Below are 17595 nucleotides of genomic sequence, written 5' to 3'. Positions count from 1 at the left end.
TTGGGGTGTCTTGGCATTTTTTTGAACTCAGGAGATTCAATTCTGTCTAAACTAGTGTGCCATATAGTTTTCAGGATGATCACTTTTGTATTACATGGCATAGACTGCATGTTGACAGGGAATTCCTATCAAGTCCCACTCTCTAAAGTGAAACTTCTCTGTTCAATGTTGCCTGTATGCTTATCTTCTTTATCCATGACATTTGTTATCTCATAGCCTATGTCTCATTCCATTTCATAAACCACCCAAAAGACTTCTCCTTATTCTTCTCTAAATTTTTCATAGACCTAGGAGACTGATCACATATCCAACTCTTAACAGATTGTCTCTTATTCCATAGTCTATTCATAACATGCACCCTTATATCTTCCAACATTAATATAATACATTATTTTAAATATCAATACATATCTTTTAATTTAAGTAATTTAATTTAATGTAAAAAATTAATATTTTTTATTTTTTTACTGTATTCTCTTTTTTTCTAGAGAGAGTGTAACTCACATTCTTATTTTTATAAAAAGAATAGGGCTAATTTAAGCTAGATATGTAAAAATTGAGCTAAAATGTCTACAAATTTAGAAAATGGCTAAGTTGAACTCAAGCAATAAAATTAGTAGCCAAATTGGACTTTATTTATTCCATAACAACGAAAACATTTTTGTTATTTCAGATGCATTTTATATATATAAAAGATAGTCCTTTAGAAATAGTATAGTAAAAAAGAATGTTAGTTTAGAGTTTTAATCGAAAACATGTAAATGGATTAAATGATTTTTTGTAAAGTTTTTTAATTTGAATATGCATCTAGCCCAAATTCTCGCTCCTAATATTGATGTGTATATTCTAAAATATTTTTCATAATATTTTTGAAATAACATATTGACTAACAATATTCTTTTAAAGAAAAATTTCTTGACAGTAAAAATGATATTCCTTTAGCTCTTTTTAGAATATTTATGTAAAAATTTTAAAAAAAAGGGCAAGCCATGAAGAGAATAACGATGGAAACCCTCGAAAATAATGAATGTTTAAAATTATTGTTTTAGTCCAAAATTATAGCATGTGAGGATTTATTATTAATGATAATTGTGTGACTTATAGCAAATGTTCTATTAATTTGTGATTATAGATTGTGAATTAGGAATAAATTACATTTAATAATATTGGCATGTTTAGAAATTATTAATAATAATAATTTTATATTTTACATTTATATTTATATGCATTTTATTTAGCCTCTCAAAATTTTTATATTTATATTTCATTATAATTTATTAAATGAAATGAGATGTTTATATAAGAAAATGAAATGAGATGTTTATGAAAAATAAAATCAGTTTAGCGTTCATATTATTAATAATGAACTTTATAATGGCATGAAAGGTGAATGAACGATTTTTGATATACTGTGAGATTGTTTTGTAAATTATTTCTAAGTATGAAATGGACAAAACTTCAAGGTGGAGGAAAGGAGTACAATATCAAGATCTTAATGTATAAAAGCACATACTAATTTTGCTTTCTATTTATTTAGATCCCATCCAACTCACTCCACAAGAGTTTTGAAAGCTATAGAACTTAAGGATAATAATAAGTTTATGACACTTACCTTACTGCATGATATAATTATTATTATTATTATTATTTTTTATTATTATTTCTACTACTACTATTACTATTTCTACTACTCTTTTACTATGTATGTTGGTAAGATATATTTATTGTTGCATTATATGATATGAAATAATGTGATAATATTTGTTTTAGTATTTGCTAGAATGACATCCAATATCAAAATAGTAGTTTAGTACATAGGTTCATAATAACTAATTTAAGTAACTCGTTAAATACCCAATTCTTGATTGTCTTTTGTTAATTTCTTTTATTTATAAATTACATGTGATTGAGGTTTTGCATATATATTAAATTTTACAAATTGGAGATGCTTTTTGGCAAGGAAAGCTTTAGTTTCAATATATCGTAATAAATCAGTTTGATAAAGGTTAAAAAGATTTGATTATATTTTAGAGGTACATTTTGAAAGTTGGATTTTCTTATAAACTTTGTTATTTTAGAACTTGATTCTTGTGTCCAAGTTGTCAATCACTAGGTTGCATATATATTGGTCATGCATCATAGTTATATATAAGTCATGCATTGTCTAGTACTAAGGTCATCCATTAGCATGACAAATTGGACATAAGGATATTATTTCCAAAATAATAATATAAGAAAATGAAATAAAATGTTTGTGAAAAATTGAATCATTTTTCAGAGTTCATATTATTAAAAATGAACTTTATAAGGACATGAAAGGTGAACGAATAATTTTGGATATAATTTGAAATTGATCAGAGTGCTCTTGGTAAGCTATTTCGAAAAGTGCAGTCTAATTTTTATTTTTCTTTTATTTAGATCCTATCCAACTCGCTCCATAATAGTTTTGTGAGCTATACAACGTGAGGATGACGATAAGTTTGTGATTTGATACTTACCTTACTGCATTATATTATTATTGCTTTTATTATTATTATTATTGATTTTATAATTATTATTATTATTGTTGTTGTTATTATTCTTACTACTACTACTACTACAACTATTTGTACTATTATATTGCTATGAGTATGGTTAAGATATATTTGTTGTTGTATTATATGATGTGAAATCATGTGATAATGTTTGTTTTAGTATTTGCTAGAATTACATCCAATATGAAAATAGTGGCTTAGTACTAGGAGGCTAGGTTTATAATAACCAGTTAAGCGACTCGGTAAGTACATAATTCTTGATTGTCTTTTGTTAATTTTTTTTATTTGTACATAACAAGTGAGTTACTAGTGATGGAAGTTTTACATGTATTAGATTTTACAAATTAGAAATATTTTTTGGCAATTGGGGCTTTAGTTTCAATATACTATAATAAATCAGTTTGATAAAGGTAAAAATGATTTGATAATCTTTTAGAGGTGCATTTTGAAATTTGAATTTTCTTATGAACTTTGTTATTTTGGAACTTGATTCTTGTGTCCAAGTTGTCAATCATTGAGTCGCATATGCATTGGTTATGCATCATAGTCACATATAAGTCACGCATTGTCAAGTACTAAAGTCATCCATTAACATGATAAATTGGATACAATGACATTATTTTCATAATAATAATATAAGAAAATGAAAAAAAATGTTTATGGAAAATAAAATCAGTTTAGAGTTCATATTATTAATAATGAACTTTATAAGGATATGAAAGATGAACGAACAATTTTCGATATACTGTGAGATTGTTTAAAGTATCCTTGTAAAATATTTCTAAGTATGAAATGGACAAAACTTCAAAATTGGGGAAATGAGTACAACATCAAGATCTTAATGTATAAGAGCACATACTAATTTTGCTTTCTATTTATCTAGATCCCATCCAACTCACTCCACAAGAATTTTGAAAGTTATATAACTTGAGGATAACAATAAATTTGTGATACTTACCTTACTGCATGATATAATTATGGGATTTATTATTATTATCATTATTATTATTATTATTATTATTATTATTGTTATTATTATTTCTACTACTACTACTACTATTTCTACTACTCTGTTACTCTGTGTATTGTTAAAATATATTTATTGTTGCATTATATAATATGAAATAATATTATAATGTTTGTTTTAATATTTTCTAGAATTACATCCAATATCAAAATAGTGGTTTAGTACTAGAAGACTAGGTTCATAATAATTAGTTCAGTGACTCGGTAAGTATACAATCCTTAATTGTCTTTTGTTAATTTGTTTTATTTGTACCTAACAAATGAGTTACTAGTGATGGAGGTTTTGCATGTATTAAATTTTAAAAATTAGAAATTATTTTTGGAGCTTTAGTTTCAAATACCATAATAAATCAGTTTGATAATAATGAAAAGGAATTGATGATATTTTAAATGTGTATTTTGAAATTTGAATTTTCTTATGAACTCTGTTATTTTGGAACTTGATTCTTATATCTAACTTATCAGTTATTTAGTTGCATATGCATTGATAATGCATTATAGTCATATATAAGTCATATATTGTCAAGTACTAAGGTAGCATGACAAATTGAATATAAGGACGTTATTTCCAATATAATAATATAAGAAAATAAAATGAAATTTTTTTGAAGAATAAAATCATTTTAAAGTTCATATTATTAGAAATGAACTTCTATAAGCACATGAAAGGTGAGCGAACAATTTTGGATAAAATTTGAGATGGATCAAAGTGCTCCTTGTAAACTATTTCTAAGTATGAAATGGACAATGCATCAAGATGTAGGGAAGGAGTACAACATCAGGATCTTGATGTATAAGAGCACATACTAATTTTGATTTCTTTATTTAGATCCCATCCATTTCACTCCACAAGAGTTTTGAGAGCTATACAACTTAAGGATAACAATAAGTTTGTGAGTTGATACCTTACTGCATGATATTATTATTGCTTCCATTATTGCTAAAATATATTTGTTGTTATATTATATGATGTAAATTAATGTGATAATATTTATTTTAATATTTGGTAGATTTACATCCGATATCAAAATATTGGTTTAATACTGGGAGGCTAGGTTCATAATAACAAGTTAAGCGATTCGGTAAGTACACAATTCTTGATTGTCATTTGTTAATTTCTTTTGTTTGTATATGACAAATGAGTTACTAGTTATGAAGGTTTTGTATGTATTAAATTTTATAAATTGGAAATGCTTTTTTGGCAATTGGGGCTTTAGTATCAATGTACCATAATAAATTAGTTCAATACAGGGAAAAATGATTTGATGATATTTTAGAAGTAAATTTTGAAATATGAATTTCCTCATGAATATTGTTGTTTTGAAATTTGATTCTTGTGTCCAAGTTGTTAGTCATTGAGTCGCATATGTATTGGTCATGGATCATAGCCATATATAAGTCATGCATTGTCAAGTACTAAGGTAATCTATTAGTGTGACAAATTAGACACAAGGACATTATTTCCAAAATAATAATATAAGAAAATGAAATAAAAAAGATAAAATTCATAAAAATATGAAAGTTGAACGAAGAATTTTAGATATAATCCGAGATTAATCAAAGTCCTTTTCGTAAGCTATTTCTAAGTAAGAAATGGACAACACATCAAGGTGCAAGTCAGGAGTACAACATCAAGATCTAATGTATAAGAATACATGCTAATTTTGATTTTTATTTATTTAGATCCCATCCAACTCGCATCACAAAAGTTTTGAGTGTCATACAACTTGACGATAATGATAAGTCTGTGAGTTGATACTTAATTTACCTTACTGCATTATATTATTATTGCTTTCATTATTAGTTATTGTTATTAGTACTACTACTATTACCACTATTTCAACTACTATGTTGCTAAAAATATTGTTAAGATAGATTTGATATTGTATTATATGATGTGAAATAATGTGATGATGTTTAGTTTAGTATTTGCTAGAATTATATCTGATTAGTAGATTTTTAGTACTAGGAGCCTTGGTTCATAATAACTCTTTTAAGCTATTTGGTAATTGCACATTTCTTGATTGTCTTTTATTAATTTCTTTTATTTGTATATAATAAGTGAGTTACTAGTGATGAAGGTTTTGCATGTATTAAATTGTATAAATTGGAAATACTTTTTGGTAATTCAATATACCATAATAAATTAGTTTGATAAAGATAAAAAGGATTTGATGATATTTTAGAAGTACATTTTGAAATTTGTTATTTGAAACTTGATTCTTGTGTCCAAGTTGTCAGTCATTGAGTTGCATATGCATTGGTCATGCATCATAGTCACATAGCAATCACAATCACGCATAGTCAAATACTAAGGTAATCTATTAGTGTGACAAATTAGACACAAAGACATTATTTCAAAAATAATAATATAAGAAAATGAAATGAAATAGATGAACTTCATAAAGATATGAAAGTTGAACGAACAATTTTAGATATAATCTGAGATTGATCAAAGTCCTTTTCATAAGCTATTTCTAAGTAAGAAATGGACAACAAATCAAGGTGCAAGTCAGGAGTACAACATCAAGATTTTAATGTACAAGAATACATGCTAATTTTGATTTTTATTTATTTAGATCCCATCCAACTCACATCACAAAAGTTTTAAGTGCCATACAACTTGACGATAATGATAAGTCTATGAGTTGATACTTAACTTACCTTACTGCATTATATTATTATTGCTTTCATTATTAGTTATTGTTATTAGTACTGCTACTATTACCACTATTTCAACTACTATGTTGCTAAAAATATTGTTAAGATAGATTTGATATTGTATTATATGATGTAAAATAATGTGATGATGTTTAGTTTAGTATTTGCAAGAATTACATCTGATTAGTAGATTTTTAGTACTAGGAGCCTTGGTTCATAATAACTCTTTAAGCGATTTGGTAAGTACACATTTCTTGATTTTCTTTTATTAATTTCTTTTATTTGTATATAATAAGTGAGTTACTAGTGATGAAGGTTTTGCATGTATTAAATTTTATAAATTGGAAATACTTTTTGGTAATTGGAGCTTTAGTTTCAATATACCATAATAAATTAGTTTGATAAAGGTAAAAAGGATTTGATGATATTTTAGAAGTACATTTTGAAATTTGTTATTTGAAACTTGATTCTTGTGTCCAAGTTGTCAGTCACTGAGTTGCATATACATTGGTCATGCATCATAATCACATAGCAATCACAATCATGCATAGTCAAATACTAAGTTAATCTATTAGTGTGACAAATTAGACACAAGGACATTATTTCCAAAATAATAATATAAGAAAATGAAATGAAAAAGATAAACTTCATAAAGACATGAAAGTTGAACGAACAATTTTAGATATAATCTGAGATTGATCAAAGTCCTTTTCGTAAGCTATTTCTAAGTAAGAAATGGACAACACATCAAGGTGCAAGTCAGGAGTACAACATCAAGATCTTAATGTATAAGAATACATGCTAATTTTTATTTTTATTTCTTTAGATCCATTTCAACTTGCACCATAAGAGTTTTGGGTATCATACAACTTAAGGATATTGATAAGTTTGTGAGTTGATACTTGACATACTGTATGATTATTATCAATTTTTTATTATTATTATTATTATTATTATTATTATTATTATTATTATTATTATTATTATTATTATTATTATCGTTGTTTTTATTATTACTGCTACTACTATGTTGCCATGAGTATTGTTAAGATATATTTGATGTTGATGATGTAAGTTAATGTGATGATTTTTATTTATTATATCAAAGTAGAAGTTTAGTATTAGGAGCCTAAGTTCATAATAACTAGTTTAACGACTTGGTAAGTACACAATTCTTGATTGTAATTTTGTTAATTTCTTTTACTTGTACATAAAAAGTGACTTACTAGTGATAAAGTTTTGCTTACAAATTGAAAATGCTTTAGTTATAATATACTATAATAAATCAGTTTGATAAATGTTGAAAGGATATGATGGTAATTTTAGAACTACACTTTGAAATTTGAATGTTTTTATAAACTTTATTATTTTAGAACTTGATGCTTGTGTCCAAGTTGTTAGTCAATGAGTTGCATATGCATTAATCATGCATTAGTCACATATAAATCATGCATTGTCAAGTACTAAGGTCGTACATTAGCATGACACATTAGACACAAGGATATTATTTTAAAATATAATAATATAAGAAAATGAAATAAAATGTTTGTGAAAAGTAAAATCATTTTAGAGTTTTCATATTGTTAAAAATGAACTTAATAAGAACATGAAAGGCAAATGAACAATTTCAGATATAACCTGAGATTGGTCAAAGTTCTCTAAGTTATATTTAAGTATGAAATGAATAACACATAAAGGTGTAAGAAAGGAGTACAACATCAAGATCTTGATGTATGCATGCACATACTAATTTTGATTTTTATTTATTTAGATCCCATCCAACTCGCTGCACAAGTACAACTTGAGTATAATGATAAGTTTGTGAGTTGACACTTAACTTATGTTCCTGCATGATATTATTATTATTATTATTATTATTGTTCTTGTTATTATTATTATTACTACTATTACTATTATTTTTACCACAATGTTGCTATAAATATTGTTAACATATATTTGATGTTGAATTATTTGATGTGATCTAATGTGATAATATTTGGTTATTGCAAGATTTACATTTGATATTAGAATAGAGGTTTAGTACAAAGAGCCTAGGTTCATAATAACCAGTTAAGCGACTTGGTAAGTATACAATTCTTCATTGTTTTTTGTTAATTTCTTTTATTTGTATATAATAAATGAGTTATTAGTGATGAAGGTTTTGCATGTATTAAATTTTAAAATTTGGAAATGCTTTTTGGAATTGGGGCTTTAGTTTCGATATACCATAATAAATCAGTTTGATAAAGATAAAAAAGATTTGATGATATTTTCAGAAGTACATTTTGGAATTGAATGTTTTTATGAACTTTATTATTTTGGAATTTGATGCTTGTGTCCAAGTTGCTAGTCAATGAGTCACACATGCATTAAACATGCATATAGTCACATATAAGTCATGCATTATCAAGTATTAAAGTCATATATTAGCATGACACATTAGACACAAAGACATTATTTTCAAAAATAATAGTATAAGAAAATGAATTGAAGTATCTATGAAAAATTAAATCATTTTAGAGTTCATATTGTTAAAAATGAACTTTATAAGGACTTGAAAGGTGAATGAACAATTTTAGATATAACCTAAGATAGTTCAAAGTCCTCTAGTTAAGTTTAATTTTGATTTCTATTAGTTTAGATTTTATCCAATTCGTCGCACAAGAGTTTTGAGAGAGGTATACAACTTGAGGATAACGATAAGTTTGTGGGTTGATACATCTCTTACTTTACTGCATGTTAATATTATTAATATTATTTATATTAATATTAATATTAATTTTGTTATTGTTATTTCTACTACTACTACTACTACTATGTTCTTATGAGTATTGTTAAGATATATTTGTTTGGCATAGTATTTGCTAGAATCACATCTGATATCAAAATATAAGGTTTTGTACTAGGAGTCTAGGTTCATAATAACCAGTTAAGCAACATAGTAAGTATACAATTCTTAATTGTGTTTTGTTAATTTATTTTATTGGTACTTAACAAGTGAGTTACTAATGATAAAGGTTTTGCATGTATTAAATTTTACAAATTTGAAATGCTTTCGACAATTGGGCTTTAGTTTCACTATGCCATAATAAATCAGTTTGATAAAGGTAAAAGAATTTGATGATATTTTGAGAAATACATTTTAAAATCTGAATGTTTTTATGAATTTTGTTATTTCGATACTTGATACTTGTCTCCAAGTTGTTTGTGAATGAGTCGCATATGCATTGGTTGTTCATCATAATCACATATAAGTTATGCATGGTCAAGTACAAAGGTCATACATTAGGATGACACATTGGACATAAAAAATAAAGAAGAATTTTGTTAAGCACAAAGCCTCACAAGATCATAATTGGAATATATTCACTCTTCAATCCGAAACTAAAAGCTTAGCCACACATGATGGAGTAAAAATTCATAAGAGTTGTAGGGAATAGAAGAAGAAAAATAATCAAAATATCAAAGCACTCAGCCATCTTTCTCTTTCTAAAACTAGCCTCCTTGTGTAGAAAGTCAAATCTAAACCATAATAAGATAATTCTTATCCAAAAAGAAACAAACTTCTGATATGATCTTAATCCTATAAGAAATTATAAGATAAAGGATAATCTAAACAAATAAAATCCTAAATAATATGGGAGTCAGTTTTCCTTATCCAGCACTTCCAAAATAAGAAAATAACATGAAAGCGGGTCCACCATGAATTCAACTAAAATTTCAAAATTCTCTTCTACAGATTCTAGCACCTCACAGATGATAAGGTGTGCTCAAGCCTTATTGAAAATGACCTTCTGTATAAATATTCACTCTTCCTCCAAAAGACTTGATTTTTGAAAAGTGATGCTTTAAAATATGTCTTTAGGCTGAATTCCACTCAATCCTTGATATTTCACCATCTAGATCAGGACAAACACAATTTCCATAATTAAGCACAATATACAATCAAAATATAAGGGAATTAAACACAATAAGTATAACTATTTATGATCTATCAAGGAACCATCAGAACTTCTCGTGGTCAAATGAAGGAGGGAATTCTAATCCTAATGCTAATAAAGGATATAAAGCACCACCTCCATCAGATTTTCAGTAAAAGAATTCCTACCTTTAACCCAAACCTCGAGATGATGATGGAGAACATCATCCAATCCCAAAACAAGACAATGCAAGTAGTTCAAGCAAGTCTAAAGCAGTAAGAAGAAAGGTTGGAACAATTGGCCACGCATAATAAGATTGTAGAACACCAAATAGCATCACAAGCAAATTCCTCAAATTTTCATCAAATGGGCCATCTACCTAGCCAACCTGAAAATCCTAGACAGCATGTAAAGACTGCAACTTTGAGGAGTGGAAAAAAAATATCTGAAGTTGAGCAAAAGATTAAGCAACCAAGGGAAGAGCAAAAACATATGCAAACTAAAAGTGAAATGCCAAAGAGTGATCAACGTGAGCCTAAGGAAGCCAAGATTCCTCAACTGGCATTCCCTCAAAGGATCAACAATGGAACACTTGATAAGCAATTTCAGAAAGTTTTGAAAGAGTTCAAACAATTAGACATCACCATTCCCTTTTTGGAGGCAGTCGCTCAAATACCAAAATATGCCAAATGCCTCAAGGACATCATATCTAATAAAAAGAAACGAGATGATCGTGAAACCATATTAATGAATGAGGAGTCTAGCATTGTCATAAAAAATAAGCTTCCTCTAAGCTTAAGAATCCAGAAAATATCACTATACCTTCTATTGTTGGTAAATTGTCTATTGGTAGAGCACTTTATGATCTAAAAGCTAATGTACTTTAATGTCTTTATCTTTGTACAGGAAATTGAATATTGGATAACCTAAACCCATAAAAATTTCCTTACAATTAGCTGATAGATCCATAGCCTATCCCAAAGAAGATTTGGAAAGTTGGAAAGTTTTATGTGCCTTGTAATTTTGTGATTCTTGAGATGGAAGAAGATTTTCAAATTCCTATAATTCTAGGATGACCTTTCCTAGCTACAACGAGAGTTATAATTAATGTAAAGGGAGGTAAGATCAAGCTTGAAGTTGGGGAAGAAACAGTTGAGTTTGATGTTTTTAAGATGGCACAAGATCCTTCAATGGTGCAATCATGTTTTAGAACTGATGCCATTTAAGGATGCATTGAAAAGGTGTTCCAAAAGCAACATCCTCAAGATCCATTAGAAGCTTACCTAATTCATGAAATAGAATCTAACGATGAAGCACTTGAGATAGTTGCCTATAATAACACCTTGAATGCATAATTAACACTTCCACGTTAACAAACTCTAAGGTATGAGCCCTTACCTCGTGATTTATTTTCAATGAATGCTTTGAGGGAGGAAGATGTGCCCAAGGTGGAGCTTAAATAGCTCCCTCCCGATTTGAGGTATGCTTTTCTTGGACCTAGCTCCACCTATCCAATTATCATTAATGCATAATTGAATGATGAACAAGTTGATAAATTGCTTAGAAGAGTTAGAGATCATAGGAAAAGTATAGGATAAACCATTGATGATTTAAAAAGGATTAGTCCTTCTTTTTGCATGCATAGGATACATTTAGAAGGATGATGTAATCCTTCTATTGAACATCAATGTAGATTAAACCTTAACATGAAGAAAGTGGTTAAGGAGGAGATTATAAAGTTGCTAGATGCAGGAATCATATATCCAATCTCGGCTAGTAATTGGGTTAGCCCAATCCATATGGTTTCTAAAAGAGGAGGGATGACAATTATTAAGAATGAGAACAATGAATTGATCCTCACTAGAATTGTCACATGATGGATGATGTGCATTGACTATAGGAAATTGAATAAGGCTACTAGGAAAGACCACTTTTCTCTTCCTTTCATTGATCAATTGCTAGAAAGATTAGCTCAACATTCTTTCTTTTGCTATTTAGATGGGTACTCGGGATTTTTTCAAATCTCAATCCACCCTGAAGACTAAGAGAAAACTACTTTTACTTGTTCGTACGGAACTTATAGACCCATTGCCCTTTGGGTTATGCAGTGCCCATGCCACCTTCCAAAGGTGCATGATAGCAATATTCTCTGAATTCGTAAAGAACATTATGGGAATTTTTATAGATGATTTCTTTGTCTATGGTTCTTCTTTTGATGATTGTTTAACTTATCCAAAGTGCTGTAGAGATGTGAATAGGGTAACCTGGTTTTGAATTAGGAAAAATGCCACTTTATGGTCACAAAAGGACTAGTTTTGGGTCACCTAGTGTCCGATAAAGGCATAGAGATTGATAAAGCCAAGATCGAAGTTATTGAGAAGCTTCCACCACCTAAAAGTGTGAAAGGAATTCGTAGCTTTTTGTGGCATGCTGGTTTTCGTAGAAGATTTATTAAAGATTTTTCTAAAATAGTGAAACATCTTACTAGTCTTTTATCTAAGGATGTTCAATTTATATTTGATAAAGATTGCTTGATGCTTTTTGTAGATTGAAAGAGGCCTTAGTTTTTGCACCAATCTTGCAACCTCACGGATAGAGTCTTCTTTTAGAAATTATATCTAACGCAAGTGACTATGCTGTGGAGCCATTTTAGGGCAGCGATGAGATAAATAAGCTTATGCTATTTATTATGGTAGTCACACCCTTGATGAAGCTTAATTAAATTATGCTACGACTAAAAAAGAACTTCTAGTCGTAGTTTTTCTAATTGATTAGTTTTGTTCTTATTTGACAAGTAGCAAAGTGATTGTCTTTACTGATCATGCTGCCCTGAGGTATCTTCTTTTAAAGAAAGACGCAAAGTGATTGTCTTATGAGGTATCTCCTCATAAGATGGATTATCCTACTTCAAGAGTTTGATTTGGAAATTAAAGACAAGGCTGGTGCTGAAAATGTTGTGGCAGATCAACTTTCAAGATTAGAATTAACAAATAAAAGGATTGAGCTACCCATTGATGACTATTTCAACGGAGAAGACCTAATGCAAATCAAGAGTTCAACACCCTGGTATCCTGATATTGTAAGCTATCTAGTTTGTGGTGTCCTTCCTCCTAAACTCTCTTACCAACAAAAGATATTTTTTTTCAGATGTCAAGTTGTATAAGAGGTGTGGAGATGGTTTGATCAGAAGATGCCTCCCCAATGATGAAGTCCACGATTTACTTACCCACTGCCATTCCCTCGAGTGTGGTGGACATTTTAATTCTACCAAAATTGCAGGAAAGGTACTTCAATGTGGGTTTCAATGGCCAACCCTTTTCCAAGATGCTAGAGATTATATATTAAAGTGTGATAGATGTCAAAGAATGGGTAACACTAGGGGATGTAATGAGATGCCTCTCAATGGTATTCTAGAAGTAAAATCTTTAATGTATGAAGATTAGATTTTATGGGTCCATTCCCAAGCTCTTTAGGGAACAAGTATATTTTAGTAGGAGTATACTATGTATCTAAATGGGTGGAAGCAATGGCATCCTCCGCCAATGATGGTAAGGTTATGACTAGATTCCTACGTAAGGTTATGACTAGTGCTTATCATGCCATTTTTTATTTCTTTTTATTATTTTACTTATTTATGCTTCTTATTTTCTTTCTATCTTCTTCTTAATTTAGTTATTGAGCACAATGCCTAGGATAGTGTAGGAGAGGATCATATATTTTATTTTATACGTTTAGGAACTATGTGTGGGATGTTTTTATTTTGCATTTTGTTCAATTTTTATTAATTTTCGACTCATTTTTCCATATTTAGTGTAATGTTTGTCCCTAAAACCCTCGTTTTGATCTTTTTCTGTAAAGATTTAAGCTCAAGTTTAATTAGAGAGCAATGATGTATAAGTATTCATTTTTTATTTACTTATCGAACTACTGAATGTTTTATTATTTAAGATAGTTGAACATGGACTTCATATGTGAATAATTTAGTTCTTATTATTTAAGCTTAGCTTGGAGATTGAATTTGAGCTTGATACTCGAAGAAAATGCGTCTTATTTTTAATTCTTTAAAACTATTATTAACAATATCTCTTTTTTCTTAATAAGAACAATACTAAAAATTTAAATTATTGTGCTCTTAATCTACTTCAATGCTTTAATTAGAGTATGAGTATTCAAAGGGCCTATTTGCTGGTATCCACGATTAGTAGTGCAGGAACAAAGGGGGAATACTAAGAATGGAAAGTTCTGAGAGATAAAAAGGATGAGATGGAGCATAAAGCGCACTCAGCAATAAAAACAAAAATTGTGCAATGGAGCGTAAAACACATTCATAACCAATTTTTTTATTTTCAAAGGAATTATAATTTTTGATGCTCTTCTCCTAGTATTTTATTCATTGAATTTCAAAGAGTTAAATGCTTAGATTGTTGATTAATAAATTGTTCACATATGATGGTAGTTTTTTCCAATTTTCTTTCTTAATAAATAATTTCTCAGTCTCGGTATTGCCAACTTGCATTTTTTAGATATCCTAACTTTTTTAATTGTAGTTGAGCTAGTTTTTAAAGTATTGAGTTTGATTTTTGCTCGAGGACAAGCAAGGCTCTAGTATGGAGAAATTTATTGTGTGTAATTTTACACATGTCTTTGAGTTGAATTTTAATAACTTTTGAATAAATAGTTAGTATTAATTAAGAAGAATTTAGATTTAATTAGTATTTTATTTAAGTTATACCGTTATTCTAGTATTTTATTTACTTTTGGTTTATTTAGGTATTTATATTTGATTTTAATAGGTCTTTTCCTTTTTATAGGAAAGATGAGAAAGGTGAAGGACTGGATTCTGAAAAATATGACACGAAAATCACACGGGCGTGCTCCAACCATGCTTGCTTCTGCCCATTTCGAAGAAGTTGTGAAAGTCCAGTTGACATTACACACGAGCGTGCACTAAGCCGTGCCATAAGGCGAAAGACGTGACATGGCCATGTGCCATGCCAAGTCGTGTTGAATAAAAGAGAGTTTTTTTTACAAGAAATCAAAAATTTAGGACAAACTAAGATTTTTTTTTTTTTTTAAGTCTTAGCTATAAAAAAGGGACAAGTAGCTATTTTAAAAGAACAACCATTATAGATACAAAACTTTTGAAAACTCATTCAAGGATATTAAGAAGATTTATGAAAAGATTCAAGAATTTGAATTATCTATTTCTTTTTCCTCTTTGATTTCTTTGATGACGTTTATGTGTATTGTTGCAATCATATGCGGCAAAACTCTTCTTAGGGTTTGGATTTGTGTAGCTAGTCTATTACTTGTTTGGATCTTTATTTCCTTTTAGTGAATTAATTTTCAGTCAATTTTATGAGTTGCTTTTTCTTGGTATTGTATTTGATTTTAAGCTTGATTAAATACATGTATTTGGGTAAATTAGAGACAACGGAAGTTACATGATTTATCAGCTCATAGACTTGTAAGACTTAGGAACCTTGATCATAAAAGTAGACAAATCTTTCGGGAAGCCATAAATTACTAAGAAACTTAATGAACCCTAGTTAATTGGCATGACCATAAAAATAAGTTGTGATTGACTTTGGTATTCTTAGATGAGCTCGAAAGAGACTATAAGTAATTTGAGTGATTTACCCTTGACTAATTTAATGATTTGAGTTGTGAAAAGATTATGTAATCTGAGTAATAGCTAGTGAAACAAAAATGGCTCTAGTTTTTAATTATTAGAATTTTAAAAAAGAATTATTTTAGCTTTAAGTTTTCTTTTCCTGTAAATTATTTATTCAATTACAATTATTCGATTTTGTTAGATTGTGGAATACAATAATGGCTGGTACTTGGTATCATTCTCCTCGTGGGAAAGATACATATTCACTCTTTACTATATGTTGCGATCCGTGCACTTGCAGAATTTGTCTAACACATATTAAAAGAAAGATCAAAATATTAAATAATGCAATAAATCTCTTGCCTTAAATAATAATAATACAAAGCTCACCTCAGTATAAAAACACCCTTAAAATTTACGCCTTGGGTTATTCATGGTCCTTGAAATCATCAGCTTCGCTGGTCTCTAAAATTCACAATAGCAAACTTCATGTCCAGACAAAAAATCTCAATTATTGACTTCAAAAGGTGATGATGATGCCCCTTGCATTTTGAAACACTCTAAAGCTTCTTATTGTTGAGGAAAAAACACAAGAAATCTATAAATGGAGGAAGCAAAACCCTAGCTTTTACTTAGATTGAAATGAAGAAAGATAAATATAGTGTCGTTTGCATCTTCCTTCTTTTCTTTTCTTTTCTTTCTTTAACACTTATTAAAACGATGAGTTTTGGTTTGATGACGGTGCATTCTAAGTTGGCAAAAAAAAGACACGTATGCATATTATGTCATCAAAAGTACACGTCTAAAACAACTTGGGAAGATATGATATAACACATAAAGATGATAGACCAACAAGATAAAATTAAAAGGTGAATAAAACAGAGATTTCTTTATAGCTAAACAAACTAATTGTTTATTCTTTTTACTATGTTTGACTAACAACAAAAATCAATAGAGGACATATAAGTGTAAAGGGCTCAAATCACATGGACTTATTAATACAATATGTTAAATTTTTGGGATAAATAGTAATAACATATAAAGAATAAAATCGCATTGTACATGTGATTCAAAGGATGCTTTTGACGTAAGTAATAGTACTTAAATTAGATCAAATGACAAGGAGTTTTAATGTAATATTAGAAACACCAAAGATAATACATGTATTTGACCAAATTTAGATTATGCATATATTTATTAGATTTCAAATACAATATAAAAATTAGTGTCTTGATATAGTGGTAACATAAACTACTTCAGTAGTGATCGAGCTTCAACCATCACCGATTTTTTGTTTTCTCTAAAAGGGAGAATGAGTCGATTAATCCTAAATTTATACACTTTTATAATTTTATCCTAATTTCAATTTAGGAACAATTTGCTATATAAATTTTGCAAATAGTTAAAGTTTCATTTAACTTTATTTATACGTCTTTACTTATTTATTTTATTCTTATGTGTACTTAAAAATAATGAGATGGAAATAACACTAAAAAAAAGAGAGTAAACACATTTTTCACAAAAAGAATGAAGGAGAGAGAAAGAGTAATGGCAAAAAATGAAAAGAACAAACAAAAAATAAAAAATAAATAAATTGAAGACAACTTAATATTTAGATTAAAACATCACAATTACCATTTTTCATTAAAAAAAACTGATGAGTTTTAATGTTCTAAAACAAAACTCAACATCTTATTTCGTAATAACTAGTGAGTTTTGATTATTTAAAACTCTATGTTTTTTATATTTCTACCTTATTATTTTTAATTATATGTAAGAATGAGAGATCAGTAAAGACACGTTTAAAAAGAGTCGTAAAGTTCATATAGCATATCGTTAC

The sequence above is a fragment of the Ricinus communis genome, chromosome 6 (genome assembly GCF_019578655.1).
Source record: "Ricinus communis isolate WT05 ecotype wild-type chromosome 6, ASM1957865v1, whole genome shotgun sequence".
In the NCBI taxonomy this organism is placed as follows: Eukaryota; Viridiplantae; Streptophyta; class Magnoliopsida; order Malpighiales; family Euphorbiaceae; genus Ricinus; species Ricinus communis.
The sequence above is the reverse complement of the archived record's forward strand: the minus strand, read 5'-3'. Positions refer to the sequence as shown.